Raw genomic sequence first — 17912 nt, forward strand, 5'->3', positions numbered from 1 at the left:
TGCAGTTTGTTGTCGTCAGTTGTTCTGAGATCCAGCCATAACGCATATTTATTTGTCAAGAAATCTTCTACGCCAACACCGTGTAAATGTAGATCTTTAGCCACAAGATCAGATGTTGGGTCTTTCAATCTTCCTCCAGTAAAGTACTTTCTTGCTTCATCATAGTGTTGGTATGGCAGCATGCCAGATGCAAATATTTGGTTTGGCTGCCCTTCAATTGTGCAATATACTCTATTGATTAGTGGATTGTAAAACTTTTCTATTTGCCTTTCATATGAATCTTTTGGTTCCTCAAACAACATAAGTATTCCCTTCATTGACCTAGCTGGTGTATTCAAGTTAATGTTCCAGATTGGATCAGCCTGGCTTTTTGAAAGTGTACTGTGATTCAACACTCTTTCATAATAGATAGGCAGCTTAGAACTGTACTGATTTTCTATAAGTCTAGCCAGTTCAGGATGGTTTACAACATCAAACTCTAAAGAAATTCCAGACACCTTATACTTTGCTTCCGGGTCTTGTGAAAGCATAACACGATCATAACTATTGAAAGTCAGGTCGTATGACAGCCTGTCACGCAATGCTCCTTGATAGAAGGGAGGATGTGAATTTATGAGTTCAAAGTCAAGTGGAATACAAAATTTGTTTCCAAAAGCAACATTGACAGCGTTATCTTTTTTGTTATTGTCAGCTTTATCTCCTGCTCCTATTCTAACTTTTATCCCATTGTCTGACTGAATCCCTTGAAACACTCGGTTTTTCTTTTCATTGTCAGTCAACCAATTATCTGCGTAAACTAAAAAAACATCTGCATTATTCAATGACATCACTTCCCGCCCTTCCAGTTTGACAGTAATCTTCCTCACAATTGCTCTTCCTACATTATAAGCCAAAGTCCTATTTTCATCTGAACCAGATTCTAATTCTAATTTGAATGATAGTCTTACAGTGCCTGGTACAATAACATCGTTCTTACCTAGATTAGGAAACCTAACAGTAAGTATTTCATTCTGATCAATAGTAGAAGGATTATTTGTAACTATAACTGTTTGCCTTATTCCTTTTACCCCGAGAGGTTCTTTCAGCCTTCTGTAAGGATCAAGAACAGAACCGAACGATTGTGCCATCTTTTTTTATTTTCAAAATAAAAAATAAGTTACAAATGGCAGAAGGTGGATTTGAAGATTTATTTGAGCCAGCGGACGACATGAGCGAAGCAATCCCTTTGGTTCCCTACCATCATTCACTGCATTATGAGGTGGCACGACATGAACTTCTGGAAGGTAAAGTTAGAGATTTCTACAAAAGTTTAGGAGAAGAACCTGATGTTTTAGATCCAAACCAGTTCAAAATGGAAGCAAATCATTTATATACAACTAGCGATAAAGGAGAAAAAGTCCAACTTACATATAAATCTAATCCTGCTAAGTTTCTATCAAAAGTTTCACTAAAACAAAAACTTACTGCTAATCGACTTAGGCAATTAGATATTGTGCCTAGCACACGGTCATCATCTTCCCATGTTGTTTCCTTACTTCAACAAGCAGAACTAGGACTACCAACTGCTACTCAAATAGAATCTGTTCCATTGCAAGATCTTAATAAACTTGCAGATGAGGCTGATCAACTTATACAAGAGATAGAGACTTCTTTTTCTGAGGAAACTTCACTGAAGACTCCACATGAACTATTACCTATGAGAGAAATAGAAGCCCTTAATCAATCACTACAAACCATCAGAGGTGAAATAGCAAATAATCTGTCAAAACTAGGTCAGCTGGATGAAGATATAAACAAAGAGAAACAAAAACTTGCTGATGCTGATGATTTGAACCTAGAACAAGAAGTAAAAAACAGAATTTCTAAGCGTTTAAAAGATTTGCAGGAGGAGAAAGCCATAAGGTTAGAAGTTCTAAGTAACAATAGAGAACAACTGAGAACACAGGTCAGCAGAATAAAAAATACAATTCAAAGAATCCTTTACGAAGACACAACTCTTGCTGAAAGAATTAGAACGCTTTTCAGAGAGCAGGGAATCACAATAGCTAGTATACTAACTGCGTTAGGATTTGCAATAAGCACATTAGTGTTAACACTCACAGGCGGCACTGTCACACCTCCACCTCTACCTCCACCTTCATCTCCATCTGATCCGGGATGGGTAAAGAAACAACTCAAACACATTGCAGAACTATTAAAGAAACTAGCAGCAAAAGCTTTGGGTGCACTTCCAGGAATCATTGGTTCAATTGTTAGCTGGCTGTTATCTTTTGCAGGTAAAGTTGTTGGTTTCATGGCTGAACATCTCTGGACTCTAATAGTTTTAATTGCAGGTGTTCTGCTAACGAGAATAAAGCAAAAGTAAGCCTACACCCACTCCACCAATTACTAGAGCAGTCTTCTGCGATTCATGATCATCACTAATACTAACAGCTTGATCATCACTAGTGACAGAATGATCTTCACCTGCAGCGTGATCTTCACTTGTCACGCTTTGTTTCTGTTCATTGTGATATGGCTGTAACATCGTTCTGATTTCTGAATTCAGTTCTTCACCCTTTCCAAGCGGCTGGGTGTCACTAGCAATAATGATTTCATTGTTATAATTTGTTATTGTTCCAATCTGCAGCTGGAGATCAGAAGGTAACATGTAAAGGCAGTTACCAACAGCAAAGTCAACTTTTGATTTTGCATAACGGAGAGAGTCTTGATACCTTTTGATGCTGGAAGGCAGATCAACTGCAGAGTTTATGACATCTTCTAAATTTGATAACAACTGTTTCTGTGCATCAAACCCTGTGCTTGTTCTCATTATGTTTGATCGTGTCTGTGCCTGCGAGCCTAGCAAGCACCACGTATATGTTCGGATAGATTCATTGATCCTTTCAACACCTGATCCAGTGAAACCTTTGCCGGTGTCTAATATAAAAGTAGTCCATGCATTGTGGTGCTCTTGTTCTATTGATCCTAACTGTACCTGCACATTTGAAGAAAAAGATGTATGACCTGGCCAGTAATCAAAATTATACCTCCTGTGGACACCCCATAAATATAGTGTTCCCATGCCATGGTTTTTGTCTTGCTTTTGCCTAAAGTCGGTCTTAAAATCTATATTGAATTCATTGCAGAGACGCTCATACACTTTCATGTTTATCCTATTGTTGAATGGGTTCCAGCTCTTTTCATGCGGCATTGGTGCCTGAAGTTCAGACAAGATTCTCCTGCACTGATAGTAAACGTGAAATGTGTACACACACTTTGTCAGTAAGTTTGAATTATTCATGTGGTCTGCATAGGACACTCCACATCCTGTGGTTGCACAGAATATTGCAAAGTTTAACTGATTCTGATAGAACTGAATTGGGTGAGAGTTCCACATCTTTGGAACACTATCATTTTTGATTGGGGGATTTAGGTAAGAATGGAATGGGTCAGGCACTTTAACGCGAATGGATTCTGTTTCTGTTACAGCAAAGTCCAACTCATGGAAAGAAATAGTCTTTGGATTGTAATATGGTCCAGTTTTGTATTTAACGTCTTTGTTGAATTTATACTGAATCATTTTTGTTGTTGAATAAAAAATGTTTATCACACTAACAAATGTGAAGACTAGTGTGCCAGTTAAACTTGCAAACCCTATCAACAATCAAAATGGAGGAATGAAAGTTGCACTGCATGAAATTATGTACAAGGTTACTTGGTATAATATCAGTAAAAAAAGAATAACAACTGGGTTAGAATTAATGGTAAAACACATTCTGTAGAAGATGGTTACTATGACTTCTGCACTTTAGAGAAAGAATTGTTTGCTCCAGTAGGTATTACAGCGAGTTTAAATCATGCAAGTCTCATTGCTACTCTTACTATGCCCAAAACTAGAGAAGTAAACAGATCATTTGAGTTTCCAACCAAACTCCTTGATATGCTTGGAATTACAAATATATACAAGGGAACACGTCCCATTGACATGGATGTTAACAGTGTACTGTTTGTTCACATGAGAGAGCTTAACACATCCTATAATCTGTTTAATGATCAGCGTTCTGATCTGCTTAGGATTCTTCCACCGAGTGATGCCTCTTTTTGTAAAATGCACGTGCCAACATTTAAGACACTTCAGTTCAAGGACTTGGAGGAAGGGTGTCATGAATTCCTACACATTGATCTGAAAAATCAAAGTGGACAACCAGTTGATTGTTTGTTTAACATTACATTGGAAATAGTTCCATAAAATATTGAGTATTAAAATGTCGAGTGGACCTACAATAGCTTATCCTGTTGCATGTTCAACTATAGAGTTGAAAGATTTAGCAGACGCTATCGACTTTGAGAGCAATGCTGAAGTTGGTGCAGTGTATGCATTCGAGTTTACAGACACTGGTCATTACAAGAGAAAGGAAATCGACGATGAAAAGAAACCAAGATTTCTCAAACTAGGTCAAATCCGTGATGTTAATGTACCTGATCCAATTGTCGATGACATATACTACATGTGGAAACATCAGAATAAAAAATGGGTACTTAGTCCTGTTATCAAAAAGATTGACTGGGAAATGAAGTTTGAATTTGTGAGTCCATACACTCTTGTTGGAAAAGACGACACATTCCGTAAGTCAATCAATGCTAAACCACTAATTGTTAGCCTTGTTCCTGCGATTAACAGCAGGGGAGAAGTTGCAGTTAAACCTTTCCATAAGAACAACTATCTCATTCACAGAAAACAAAGTGTTGAAAAGGACGCTGACACCATTGTCGATTTTATACCCAAGCTTCCAATAGGGCAGAATGCAACTATGATATTTGATATAGTTGTCAGGAAAAGGGAAGAAACCACAAACACTGTTCTAATGAGAGGAATAAATCTCAACTGGAGACCATTAAATGTTGAAGAAGTCAGAGTATTTATTGCTGTTCAAAAGGATTCTAACACAATAAAAAAACAGACGTCAAACCAAAATGTTGTTGTTAACGCAGATATAAATAATTTAACAGAAATAAGAAGTATTAATCTTACTTATCTTGATTTGATTGCTTTCTACTATACAGATAAGGTGTTAAGCAATGAACAGCTTCAAAGCTTAGCAGAAACACTGGCCAGTGAGAATTAAGATAAATATTTTATATTTTGCATTAAAAAGATGACTAGCAGTGTGAAGCTTTATCCTAATATTGATGAAAGTGCAGCAGAAAGTCAACAATTCAGACTGGCACACATTAGTAATATACAAAAACAACTAGAAGATGAATTAGAAAAATATTCTCGCGCTAGACGTAAGTACTCAACAACTTACAACAGCCTTTCTAATGCCAGCACTGGTTCTACTATCCTTGCATCAGCTGCAGGTGTAACGGGAACAATTCTGTTAGCTACCGGAGTAGGGACTCCAGTTTCTCTAATCCTAGGTGGTGTCGCAGCAGCAGTTGGTGGTTTATCATTTATAGCATCAGCTATAATGAAAAAAATTGTGAAAAAGCTTGAAAAACACGAATCCATTTCCACTCTTGCATCATCAAAATTGTCTAGCCTAAAACTGTCTATCAGTAAAGCACTTGAAGATTCAAAAGTTTCTGACGAAGAATTCAAACAGATACAAACAGACTTTGATGACTACAAAAGTAAGAAAGCAAGTATTCAAACAAAAACACGAGCTGAATATAACAAGCCACTCGATATAGAAGATCTGAAAAAGCAGTTTTTAAAAAAGGGGATTCAAATAGGACGGGAAGAAAAAGTAAAAATAGAATCACTTGTAAAGAGTTAACTATTCGTTTAGACAGTCACATTGCATGTATCAGATATAATTCTAACAGTGAAAGAACATATGAAGTAAAGTTTGTAAATGAGAGAGCGTATTGAGCTTAAGAATGTTGTATAAGAGAAAGGGAGAATGTACGTTCTGGGTTACTGATTCCGACAGACCCGGCATTGGTTCAAAACAACCTTACTTTACTGTATTTTTTTGTATGGATTTATGCAGTATTTTTCTGATTTTGTCGCATGTTTCATTTTAGTAAAAGTTTAGTCCAGAAGCCTATTTTGCGTTAATATTTAGGGTCTGTCGGAATCGGTGAGCCAGAACGTACATTCCCCCTTTCTCTACATGTATTCTGTATTCATTTGTTTAGTAGAATGTAGATTTTATGCTTATCATCTACATACGAGAAGCCTGTTGAATATCGTCAGTGTTCAAAACAAACCTCGTAACCACCATTTTTCTGATTTTCGTTTTTTTGCATCATTGAAATCGTAATTTTTTTTCCTACCTTCTGAAACAAAAATCAAATAAATATGTTGCCTAATTAGTTAATTAAGCTGCTGTAAACAAACCTCATAACTCAAACCCGTTTGCGCGGGCTTTCAACTTTACCACTTAAGGGATCTTACGAGGTTTTCTCGGAAAGTGGTGGTAATTTACAAACCTCGTATTGGCTTTTACGAGGTTTTCGTGAACTGTTTTGGTGGGAAATTGATCAAAACATCCGGGTTACGAGGTTTACGTCTACACGAAAGCAGCCTGGTCTTGAGAGAAACTGTATGGGACAAAGGTAAGTGCTCCATTTTCCTTGCTGAAAATACGAAGACAAGTCATTTAACTTGGCTTTTCCATTCCTAATTGAGCAATGTTAATTGTGCTTGATTGACTATGCCGTCCATGATATAGAAAAGAGAGACACAATTGTTTCTTCCAAGCAAATTTGGTTCCCGCTATAGCCCTACCGCCCCTCTCTCTCTCTCTCTCTCTCTCTCTCTCTCTCTCTCTCTCTCTCTCTCTCTCTCTCTCTCTCCCTCCCTCCCTCCCTCCCTCCCTCCCTCCCTCCCTCCCTCCCTCCCTTCCTTCCTTCCTTCCTTCCTTCCTTCCTTCCTTCACCCATTGCACACCGGTTCGACCGAAGCTAAGTTAAGAATAAATTCCTGTTGTGCAGCGGGTTAAAGTATTCCCTCATACCTCGGAGATATACCTTCACTCGGTCGGAGCGACGTCACGTGACATTTTATATGGTGGAAGAGAATGCTGTCGCTTATTTTCCTTCTGAGGATGAGGGTTTAACATGGATCGGGAACTTACAGGACAACCGCGGCTGTGCTTGCAAGTTTGGATAGTTCTTTCCGTGACTGAGCATCGTTTCAGTCTTACCGAACTGAGGGTGGAAAATAAGCGACAGCATTCTGTTCCACCATATAAAATGTCACGTGACGTCGCTCCGACCGAGTGAAGGTATATCTCCGAGGTATGAGGGAATACTTTAACCCGCTGCACAACAGGAATTTATTGATACCTTATGTTCGGTCGTACCGGTGTGTAATACCTTCTCTCTCTCTCTCTCTCTCTCTCTCTCTCTCTTGCACTAGGGAGGGACAAATTTGAACCATGGGAGGAGAGCGAAAGAAAAGTCAAGGACATTATTCAAGAAGGAATGGGGATTGAGGAACAAATTGACATTGAAAGGGCTCACAGAACAGGGAATGCCATTGTTGTCAAGTTTTTATCCTACAAACAAAAAATGCAGGTCTTGATCAGTGCACGTAGACTGAAAGACTCTGAGCAATACAACAGCATATTCGTGAGGGAAGATTTTTCCGAAATGGTTCAGAATAAAAGGAAAGCTCTGTTGCCAGTCCAGCGTGAGATGAGACAGAGGGGTCAAAGGGCGAGTTTACGCTATGATAAACTGATTACCAGTGAAGCCACATATCGGTATGACCTCTCTAGTCAGTCTGTCAGTAGAGAAGAGAACTGGCGACGCCCTACACGAGATTTCAACCGCCAGGGAAGAGACCAATTTGCAGAATCAACCCGCAGCGTTCACAGCAATGTCAGTCGTCCAACACGAGAGACGACTGGATTATTGCTTTCCTCAACGGAGTTCCCACCCCCGCAGGCAGGACGGGATCGACGACACCACAGCCCTGTGTCGCCTGGAAAAGCACAGGCTACCTCCAGCTCTCCCAGACGCAGAGATGGCCAACAACAGCGTGCAGACGAGGACCACGACAGCGAGCCTGCAGATAGCCAGCCTGCTGCAAGCCAGGCGAGTACAGGCAGTCAGAGGACTACTGACCGTAATCCTCGGGGTTCTACTACGGAGCAGCAGGGTTCCATGTACAACCTGCGGACACGGGTTGGTGCCCAAACGGACCCTGCGCGTAACAAGGCAAGTTGCTCCACTCCTTCTACACAGGTTATACGGGGCTATGGAAGAGGGCGGGGTAAAACCCCTCCTTCCCAGACAAAGATAGACACCATATTTAAGGCTCCCCAAGCAGCAAGCAACAAAAATGACTCTCCCCTTGTGGACAGAACAAATAGCTATGACTCGGGGGATATAAACCAAGAGGGTGAAAACCCTTTTGCTGACGCGAATAGTACAGAGGACTAGGAATGTGGCCGGCCCCTAAGCTCACAGTATATAAGTTTTGTGTCATACAATATTGGAGGGTTAGTAAACAAGCTTTCCGATAATAACCTGATTAGTTATCTTGAACGTTTTGATTTTGTAGCACTTACAGAAACCTTTATTGATAATGACTTTGATTTGACTAACACTTTTCTTGATTATTTGAAATTTATCTATCCAGCGGTGAAACTCTCTTCTCATGGAAGACGATCTGGTGGAATTTTGGTTTTAGTAAAGGAGTTTCTGTGTAATTTTGTAGACCAGGTTTCCGTTGACTGCAGTAACGTTATTGTATTGAAACTGTCAAAGTGTTTGTTTGGTAGTGATAAGGACGTATTATATATAGTGACCTATATTCCTCCGTATGGAAGTCCGTTTTATAACCAGACTGAATGCGACTGCCAGATAACAGAATTGGAAAGGTGTATTGGTGACTTGTTGGAAACCCAGAGTGACGTATATGTAATTTGCACTGGTGATTTTAATGCGAGAACTGGTGACTATCAGGTTAATAGAGCTTTTAGTCAAAGTATTGGCGAAACTGATATAAGTGATAGTCCCTCCTTATGGGAAACCAGTCGCGTATCTCAAGATAAGGAAATTAACGGTTTTGGTAAAAAGTTGTTGGATTTGTGTGTATGTTATGATTTTGAGTTGATGAATGGAAGTGCTCGAGGAGATGATCAGGGTAAATTTACATATTTGTCTGTGCACGGTTTTAGTGTTATAGATTATTTTCTCGCCAGTTTTGATTTTTCAGATTTTGTTCACAGAATGATTGTAGCCGATCGAATCGAGTCTGACCATATGCCACTCGAAATGGTGTGTAAATGCCAGGTTGCAGAAGAAAGGTTGAAAAAAAACCGAAATTGTGTGAAATTTGAAAAGTTTTTTTGGAGTAAAGAAAAGGTTCTGCAATTTACAAATTGTGTTTTATCTGAAGAGTTTATTGAAAATGTGAATGACGCACAGGCAATGATTGATGAATGTCCAGAAAGATCTCTTGATATGTTTACTGATGCTGTTTTGATTGCGGCAGATTGCATGAAAAGGGTCATTATTCAAGGGGGGCAATCCAAAACACAAACAGCAGTATGGTTCGACAAAGAATGCCATATCAAACGAAAAGAAGTGAGAAAATGTTTAAGACACTTCCGACACACTAATTTTAAGGAAGATTATGGTCTGTATGAAGAACAGCGTAAAGAGTACAATGGTTTGAAGAATGTAAAGAGGAATCAAGAAAAGAAAGCATCCTTAGATGCTTTGCTTGATTCAATGCAAAGCCCAAAAAACTTTTGGGCTGAAATTCGCAGGCATAGAACGAAGAGAAGGATAATGAATTGTATTGAGAAGGAAGATTGGTTGAAGCATTTTGAAGGAGTATTCAATGAAGGAGTTGACATAAATGCGGAGGAGGATGTATGTGCTACCGCAGACGGTGTTTTTAATGACATGTTGGATGCAGAAATTACTGGAGCCGAAATACGAAAAGCGATTAAACATTTGAAAACAGGAAAAGCAGCAGGCCCAGACAGTATTTTGGCAGAAATGATAAAAACAGTTGAAAATGAGATGTTGCCATTTTTGAAAAAATATTTTAATTATTTGTTTTCTAAAGGACACTTCCCGCTCCAATGGACGAAGGCGACTATTATTCCCTATATAAGAAAGGAGACAGAAATAATCCGGATAATTACCGAGGCATATCACTTCTGAGCATTTTGAGCAAAGTATTTACCCAAGTTATTAATAACAGACTGGTTCTGTGGTCGGAAGAAAACTCCGTTTTGAACGATGTACAAGCTGGTTTCAGAAAGGGACGTTCCACCACAGATCATATTTTCACTCTGCATGCCGCCATTGAGAAACATCTGTTAAAACGATCTAAGTTGTATGTTGGTTTTATAGATTTTAGAAAGGCTTACGATACTGTTAACCGCTCTGTGTTGTGGTCCGTGTTGATGAGATCAGGTGTCAGCGGAAGAATGTTAAGAATGATAAGAGCTATGTATGCCACAGTTGAAGCACGTGTCCTTTCCAGTGAGGGTTATACGGACTATTTCGAATGTCTACAAGGGCTGAAACAAGGTTGTGTTATGAGCCCAATGCTGTTTTCTTTGTTAATCAATGAGTTGGCGAACGAAATTATTGAAAAGGGCAAACATGGTGTGTCCCTCGGTCCGACGGAACTTGAACTTTTTTTGCTATTGTTTGCTGACGATCTCACTTTGATAGCATCCACTGTTATTGGATTACAGAACCAGTTAAACGTTTTATGTACTGCAATGCAACGTCTGTGTCTTAGAGTAAATCTAGATAAATCAAAAATAATAGTTTTCAGAAAAGGCGGATTTCTAAGTGCAAGAGAAAAATGGATTTTTGATGGGAATCAGTTGGAAGTTGTAAATTCGTATAAATATCTTGGCCTTACCTTTTCAACAAGACATAGTTATGGCGTCGCAATTGAAGACGCAGCAACAAGAGCAAAGCGAAGCACGATCGAAATTTTGAATACTTTAAAGAACATGGGTTGTAACTCATTTGATGTATTTTTTAAGTTATTTGATGCGCAAGTATTGCCAGTATTAACATATGGAGCCGAAATTTGGGGTTATGAGAAGTATGACCAATTGGAACGTGTTCATTTATTTGCATGTAAACGGTTTCTGCACGTAGTAGATAAAACTCCCAATGATGTTGTGTATGGTGAATTGGGTAGGTATCCTCTTTGGGTGACAACAGTCACAAGGTTGATTAAATATTGGTTACGGTTATTGAGACAGCCAGACAATTTTTATTCAAAGAAGGCATACAAAATGTTGTTCAACCTCCACGAAAAAGGTGGTACCACATGGGTAACGCATGTAAAGGCAGTTCTGTGTGAAAATGGATTTTACCAAGTTTGGATGTTTGGATGTGGAAACGAGAGGGTGTTTTTTGCAGAACTGAAGGAGAGGCTCTGCAGTTCCTTCTGCCATGATTGGCGTAATCATTTGGACTCGAGTGAGCGCCTATCACTGTATGGAAATTATAAAGCCTGTTTTGAAAAAGAACGTTATGTGGGCATTTTATGGAAAGATGTGTACAGAAATGTCATCGCTCAATTTAGAATGGGCGTTTCACAGATAAATATCCACAGATATCGCTTCCAAAATTCAACAGAAAACAAGTGTTGCCCCTTTTGTGAAGATAAATTAGAGACCGAAATCCATTTTTTGTTTGAATGCCAAACATATTGTGAGCTAAGAATAAAGTATTTAGCACAGTTTTTAAGTGTTGGTGATCAGTTGGGCAGTATGACTGCAATGTTTAAAAAACAAGACACAGAAACAATTGTAGATTTAGCAAAGTTTTTGTTTTTTGCATTTCAGTTAAGACTGTCAATGTTAAATAGTAATGAGGATTAATTGTCGCTGAAGGTTTTGTTGTTGCTGTATTTATTGTTCGGTTGTATGTATATATTAGGCAGCATTGATGTGCAAGATTATAGATAGAGGAAAGCTTGGAACAAACCACTGTGTATTTTGCATACGTTTCAATATCATGTTTTCTATTTTTTCCTGTGATTCATGTGTACCCCCCCCCCCCCCATTGAAAGGGGCTGTAGGCCCATAGTCAATTAAACTGTGTCAGTGTCAGTGTCAGTGTCAGTGTCTCCCTCTCTTCTTTCCTCTCTCTCCCTCTCTTCTTCTCTCTCTGTATCTGTCTGTCTGTCTCTCTGTATCTGTCTGTCTGTTTCTCTCTCTCTTTCTTGCTCTCACTCTCACTCTTTCTCTCTCTCTCTCTCTCTCTCTCTCTCTCTCTCTCTCTCTCTCTCTCTCTCTCTCTCTCTCTCTCTCTCTCACACACACACACACGTCGCCACGCACACGCGAGCGAACAGGGGTACACGTGCATTCGTGATAGCGTTTTATTTACGATATTTCAATGTTTGTTTGTAACGTTCAACACTCATTTTCCTTTTGGAATACTGAACCGATGTTTTTGATTTACAGTTTAAGAAAATGATTAACATCACTCCGCCATCAAGCAGTGATGAAAACGACCTTTGGATCTGCGGCGTGTGTGGGGAAATGGCCAAAGACAGTGATAGCCTTGAAATGGACTTTGTTCTGAAAGATGAGCGAGTTGTGTTTGACACAGACGACACACCATGGGTTTACTGTATCCGCTGTCACAAGTATTTTCATGTGAGATGTGTTGACTTCGACACAGTCGAGATTGTTATCTTCTCTGGCAATCACTACGTCTGTACAATCTGCAGACAGTAAGAACGTTAAACATGAACTGTTCAATCCAAGGAACCGTCATTAGGAGCTTTCAAATACTAGGAGGACTTTCAGACAAAATTCTTATCTGCAGTGACACTCTTGAAGACGGTGCAGAGTCATTGTCTCCTGTCCTGCCTACCCATGAGGATGCGTAAGCCCCTGATCTTTTTTAGGACCTGCTATTGTCCCCTAGCTATCCCTTTTGTATCATGTCAAAGCGGGTCACCGTCCCTCAGCCCACCTGAATCTGGTCTGGGTGTTTCTCGACAGGACGCGCCTAGTCGTACGCTGTCAGATCGTGAACATAGTCAGACTGCTGAAGAGGTCTCTAAATATTAATGAGATCACAGGCAGCGACGACTTCTACCACCCTTGTGACGACGAAAATGAATCCACAAATTCCTATGAAATTCCAACGCCACTTGAGAGCCCTGTGTCTGGTAGCGGTGACACTATCCACAGGGCGCGCTCATACGTTAGGATGACAGTGAAACTTTGGTCATCACAGCAGACCTGCAGGTAGTGCTTCTCTCCCCCAGGTTGTTTACGAATGAGAACTACTATAAAAAATAAACCTTGCTGCCACAATTACACCCTGTATGATTTGGCAACACGAGGTGGTGTGTGTTATTATTGGCATGAGGGCAACGGTGAAGTGAACAGCAGTAACTTTGCGTCCTGCTTATTTGATTTTCTCCAGAATGTCCAAGGACGTCGTGAGACCCCTCTGCGTACAATCATCATCTATTCAGATAGTTGTGGTTATCAAAACAGGAATGTCACACTCTCGAACTGTCTTCTACACTTTGCCATCCGTACAAGGATTAAAGGGGATCAGAGGTATCTAGAAAAAGGTCATTTAAGGATGGAGGTTGATTCAGTCCACAGTGCCATTGAAAGAAAGCTGAGAGACCGTCAGGTCTACTGGCCCCCTGAGTACGTGGAGGTAATAACTTGCTCGGCCTGGCAGCAGGCGCCGTACAAAGTGAAAAATCTCCACGTTTTTTAAAGACTTTTCAAAGGTTCTCTACGTCAGATCGATCCGCCCAGTGTTATCCACACGTTACTGACATCAGGTCCCTCTGTACAGCCCATGTGGCACCATCAGTTACAAACTGATGTTTGCTGACAGATGGCAAGTCTTGCCCCACAGACCAGCCAAAGTTGCTGAACACGTGGTGATCCGAACCTCTACCAGCAGCCTGGACGCATCAAGAAGAAGAAGTGGCAAGACTTGCAGGAGCTGAAGCTGGTGCTCCCCACAGAGTACCATTCATTCTTCATAGCACTGCAGTATGAGTGACCTTTTTCTGAAGGAAACAACCGTTGGTTCAAGTTTGTGTTTGTTCAAACACTACTAGCCACACAAGTGAGTTGTGTTCATTGCTCAGCAACCTCATTGACTCTCAAGTTGAATTCGATATCGTTTGACATTTAAAATGATTTGACCGTGTTCTGTACATCTGTCAAGAATACAGACGAGATGTTGTTGTCGTTTGTTTCATTTCCCACACGTTGTAGTTACGATAACATGATACAAATCCAGTCTATACAAAAGCAACATAGATTATTCGTTTATTTGTATCATGCTTCAGAGGGGGATACAGTGAAGAGCAGTAATTGTTATCTATGGTCCGGATAACTAAACGATTTTTGTCCAATAACTATTTTTTATGCATGCTGCGTATTTTAATTTGCCGTAATAATTATGTGACCCTACCATTGTTTTTCTGTTCAGTTTTTGATGTCAAATTTGAGAGGCTACAAAAAGAAACCATATTCATAATGATTGCATTCAAATATAATTTTGTTTCTCCAACTTTTATTGACTTCCCCCATCTGTGTGTGTGTGCGTGCGTTGTGTGTGCCTGTGTGTGTAAAAGTGGACAATTTTACACCTCATTTACGAAGAAAACATGTATTCTAACACATACTGTTACCCTGAAAACCACGAATCTCCACACTTTTTGGACACCGTTTCGTGAGAAAACCTCGTATCAGCATTCATTGAAGTGTGGCGGCTTCATCTGACCATGAATTCTCAATTTCTTACCAGGAACGTACTTCTGGCATCATACAGATTCATCCCATATAAATAAAATGTTGGAATTTGAGTTTGTGATTATTTAAAACAGTTTTTTTCATTTTTCTCAAAACAGCAAAAATGTTGATACGAGGTTTGTTTTGAACACCGACGATATACACTGTGTTTGATTGTGGTTAACTTGTAACTGCATACGTTTTTTGGTGTGACATGACTATTTCGCGAGGTAATAGTCAGAGGTTTTGCACTTTGTTCGCAGTGTTGATCACCTATGAGTGTTTGGTATCAAATGATGCGTCGTAGAATTTCCATTTTATTGATTGTATTTCTTTACAGCGTTTTTGATGTAGTTTTCTTAGTGCAGAAGTTTGTGTGTATTTTTGAGGGATTTTAACTGTAGCTTTTAAGGAGGCTGACAGCAGCCTCGAAACTCTTCCCCTCCCTCCCCATTTTGTTCTGTAGTCCCAGAGCGACGTTTTCATTGGTTCCTTAGCTGTGACGTCAGGGACAGTCAGAGAAGGTATATAAGCTGTTAGTTTTTGAGGTACAACCACCTCATGTCCGAAATAGATCCTTATTCTGGGAACAATAACAGAAATTAGCATAGCATACTGTTCGGGAGGAGTCTGAGAAACCAACCTGACTTTGTGTCTAAAAGGTATACCGGACTTTCCACTTGAGTTACAGCATTGCTTCTTTGGGAATGGTTGTGGGAGGGTCCCAGCCTGAGTACTGAACGGTTGTGGGAGGGTCCCAACCTAGTATTGAAGTATCTGTTGTCATCTCTAAGTTGTCCTCCAGGGTCTGAGCAACCAACCTGACTTTGTGTCTAAAAGGTATACCGGACTCCGCCCTGTGGACTGAACTAACAGGGTTAAAAACAAACGTTCCGCAGTCCCAGGTTACCACACGGCGAGTAAAGTGGCGTCGCTTTACTCTTTTACTTTATTCAGGCCCCGAACCCCTGCCCACATTTTCAGCCATTTTAGGACTTAGAATAATGTTTTCAGTAGCGTATTTTTCGAAGGGTACCAACGGGTCATGCCCAAATGTTCAGCCATTTTAGGACTTAGAATATGTTTTAATTAGTAGGAACATTACAGGAATAGAGTAAACCAATGTACAGATATACTTTCTGAAAAGAACCTACGCCTTGTATTGAGTTGTTTTCATGATTTGTTTTGATTCAATACAATTTTGAACTTCACCTGCCTCTTCTTGAGTTTATCCTCTTCTTGAGTTTATATTCTGTTTGTCTGTTTGTCCTGTCGTGTGATTGCCATCCTGACAAATGACCTTCAAACACGTATAACATCTAAGACACAGACACAGACAGTTGGAGTTAATGTGAAGCTCGTCTCACTTTCGGTTTTACACTATCATATGGCAGTTTTTCTTGCACGCTTTACTGTTTGACTTGACCATCATACTCCAGGGCCGGACCCAGGGGGGGGTTCCAGGGGGGGGGGTTCCAGGGGTTCCGGAACCCCACCCCTGGAAAAAGCATGTACCTTGCTTTGAGTGGTTTTTTTTTTTACTAGTTTTAGCACCAAAACAAAGCTGCTCTTAACCCTCAAAACAAGGCCCAGAATGCACCAGATTGCACAGATTTTAACCGTTTTTCAAAAAATTTCTGGGGGAGCATGCCCCCGGACCCCCCTAGTTCGCGCGCCTGCTTAGCAGGCGCGCGCTTGTGGCTTCGCCACTTCGCTAATTTGCCCCCCCCAAAGGAGGAACCCCCCCTTTACAACTCATTTGGTCCGGCCCTGTACTCAATGTAAAACATAAATTGTCGAAATAAATTAAACAACCAATTTTAGTGATTTTGTCAAACGTTAATCCCGGCAACTTTATTCGCGCAGGTTTCATCACACTCTAAAACTTACAATTGAACCAACTCTGCACATTCTACTTTTACGTTGAAGTGGTAACATATGTAATACAATAGAGTAACTCCACAAAGAAACATGTAATGATTGTGTATGTAGCCTATATCTGTGTACCTTCTTTGCACAATGGAGGCAGCCAGCCGTCCTGACAAGCTAGACAATGTCCAGTTCTATCGTCGCAGGTCTGGTTATTGGCACATTGCCCGCATGATTCCTGGCAGTGTGCACCGTACGTCTTTTTCTCACAGCCTGACAGACAATCAAAAACATGTACATCCTTAAGAATCACCAGATTCTGTTCAGGCTTGAATTCTCACGTGGGGTAAGTCCAGGACGTTCCGCTGGACAAAAGAGTGTCACCTTTTGACTGACATTTTCATTGGAACCAAGATTTGAAGTACTACTGAACGACCTTACCCCATAGAATACTCCCTCCCTTTTAAGATCCCCAACCCCCAATAACACATTTTGAAGAACATGCATTCTAAGATATTCTGTTCATAACCTCTGAAAGTTTACCCTATTTTTGTTTTGTAGAAGCTGTTCCAGCTTCGTAAATGAATGTTCAAGAGAACTCCCATGTGACCTGTATCAATCCATTTAGTTATTCAACCCTAAGAATATTTCACATATTCAAACTTGCACAACCCCAAACCGGTACCTCCTTCCCACCACCATCACTTACTAGCCTGATGAACTTAACATCCACCAAATTTGGAAAAAATATATTTAATTTTGTTTTTAACAAGAATCATACTTCATAGCAAATACTAATTTTTTTTGACCAAATGGAGTTTGGCTAGCCCAAACAAAATAGGTATACTCAAACAATTGTGTGACCTCATTTCAGTTATTTTGTCAAACATTTAATCCCGGCAACTTTATTCGCGCAGGTTTCATCACACTCTAAAACTTACAATTGAACCAACTGTACACATTGTACTTTTATGTTGAAGTGGTAAAAAATGTCATACAATTGAGTATCTTCACAAAGAGACATATATAATGATTGTGTATGTAGCCTATGTCTGTGTTCCTTGTGTGCACAATGGAGGCAGCCAGCCGTCTAGACAAGCTGGACATTGTCCAGTGTTAGCATTGCAGGTCTGGTCATCGGCACAATACCCGCATGGTTCATGGCAGCGTGCACCGTACGTCTTGTTCTCACAGGTTGACAGACATTCAAAGACATGTGCTTCATTAAGAATCACCAGATTCTGTTCAGGCTTGAATTCTCACGTGGGGTAAGTCCAGGACGTTCCGCTGGACAAGATTGTCTACTTACTTTTGACTGACATTTTCATTGTA

General features: G+C 40.1%; 1 long non-coding RNA gene across 1 annotated transcript in view; it reads right to left on the reverse strand.

Annotated features, from left to right (window-relative positions):
- The window catches only part of LOC138973816 (uncharacterized), a 50817-nt gene that overhangs the window by 18074 nt on the left and 14831 nt on the right, over positions 1-17912 (reverse strand). Inside the window, exon 3 of the long non-coding RNA XR_011458167.1 lies at positions 16719-16853. This is a non-coding gene — a long non-coding RNA (uncharacterized lncRNA). The remainder of the gene's footprint in view (positions 1-16718; positions 16854-17912) is intronic.

Source organism: Littorina saxatilis, linkage group LG8 (genome assembly GCF_037325665.1).
Source record: "Littorina saxatilis isolate snail1 linkage group LG8, US_GU_Lsax_2.0, whole genome shotgun sequence".
NCBI lineage: Eukaryota > Metazoa > Mollusca > Gastropoda > Littorinimorpha > Littorinidae > Littorina > Littorina saxatilis.